General features: G+C 41.7%; 1 non-coding gene across 1 annotated transcript; it reads left to right on the top strand.

The window, feature by feature from the left end:
- The first annotated feature begins 669 nt into the window (after positions 1 to 669).
- LOC134194417 (U2 spliceosomal RNA) lies at positions 670 to 861 on the top strand. Its single transcript, XR_009972197.1, has one exon. It is a non-coding gene; the product is annotated as a U2 spliceosomal RNA (small nuclear RNA).
- Positions 862 to 1,513: the final 652 nt, after the last annotated feature.

The following is a 1,513-nucleotide window of genomic DNA, read 5'->3' as shown; positions in this document are numbered from 1 at the left end:
AGAATTGGCGCCTCGCTCGCACGATTGTTAAGCCTCTGACCTCATGCATATGATCGTAATATCTCTTTATCAGTTTCTGAAAATTTTGCACACAGTCACTGAAATATGTTGGATAAAGGAAATCGAGCTGCAAAGTCAATTAATAAGTAATTGATGTTGATTTGTATAAACATAACATAAATCATTTAGTAATTGTGTTTGATAATTATCTACATATTCTGCAAGGCGACAGCTGCACTACACTTTGATATGTACACGTATTCACTGTGAATTTCCAATTTGATCAAATGAGATAAAGGTTGTTAAAAGTGGACACGCCCACTTGCCCGTGACTATCCTTTTTCGTGAACTGGCTTTGCTTTTGAGCTCGTACGGCAGACATTTACGTGAAAGGACGACGACCCCAACCTTTGCACGCAGTCGAGAAGTTGCGCGACGTTCTTGAAACGTATTCGCCACAACTCAACAAGCCACGCCCAAAACGTAAAGACAGTACGTTTACAAACGACGGCTCCAACATTGCCTACGCTCCTTGTCTACTACAGCACTGCAGAAATAACCGATACTGCAAGGCCAACAAGTCAAATCGATCGAAAACGATCACTTCATCACCCACAAGTGTCAGTTCATCACACTTCAATATGATGAGCGCACCTCCCATGGTTGATTATCGCTTCTCGGCCTTTTGGCTAAGATCAAGTGTAGTATCTGTTCTTCTCAGTTTAATCTCTGAGACGTCGGGCATAGCTCGACTCCAAGATTAACTCAATCTTTGGAGCTTGGGACACGGATGGCAGCTTGCTGCGCCCTTCCCGCGCATTGTCCCAGTTTTGCACTACTTCTGGGTTCAGTGCATCCCGGGGAATACTAAAACCAATGAAAGAAGAAGTGTAGATCACCCAGAGGTCGTCTGGGTGATCGTTATAAGAGCTCGAGCCGAACAGAGGCGGTGCATATATACTGTAGTAGGTAGGATATTGTAAAGTGCTTAAACAATTAATAATAAGAGCGGCTGCTGGTAACCCTAAAAGCAGTATAATCGACGTAGGCTGTTACACCATGTTCGTGATGCACTCCTCACAGTTCAAGGTTGGCAGTGCAGCGTAACAGCAATGGCACTGAGAGTATCTTGACGCAAACTGCGACTTTTAGCGTTGCCGTACCGTTGATGGAATCCGAGCCGCACTGGGAACAGACTAGGCGATGTTTTTTGTCAAGCATCCATTGCACAATTATTGATGCAGTTTCCTTAATCGTCGACAGCAAAGTTCCCTCCACCAATTAAAGTAGCAGTATACTAGTAGTAGCTATATATAACCTTTGCTATCAATAACTGGAATAATAGGTTACAACTGACTCTTGTCATATGCAATATTATAAAAATTTTACTCTTATCAATCATAATCCTAAACGGCTATTTCTTAAGCCTAACGTCTTATTGATTTGAGGAAAATATTAAATGCGGACAACCACTTTCAAATTTGATTGTTAAATATAGAAATGAAAAAATAGA

Source organism: Corticium candelabrum, chromosome 18, assembly GCF_963422355.1.
Source record: "Corticium candelabrum chromosome 18, ooCorCand1.1, whole genome shotgun sequence".
NCBI classification, from domain to species: domain Eukaryota; kingdom Metazoa; phylum Porifera; class Homoscleromorpha; order Homosclerophorida; family Plakinidae; genus Corticium; species Corticium candelabrum.
Note: the sequence above shows the minus strand (reverse complement) of the source record. Positions and strands in the feature narration are given on the sequence as shown.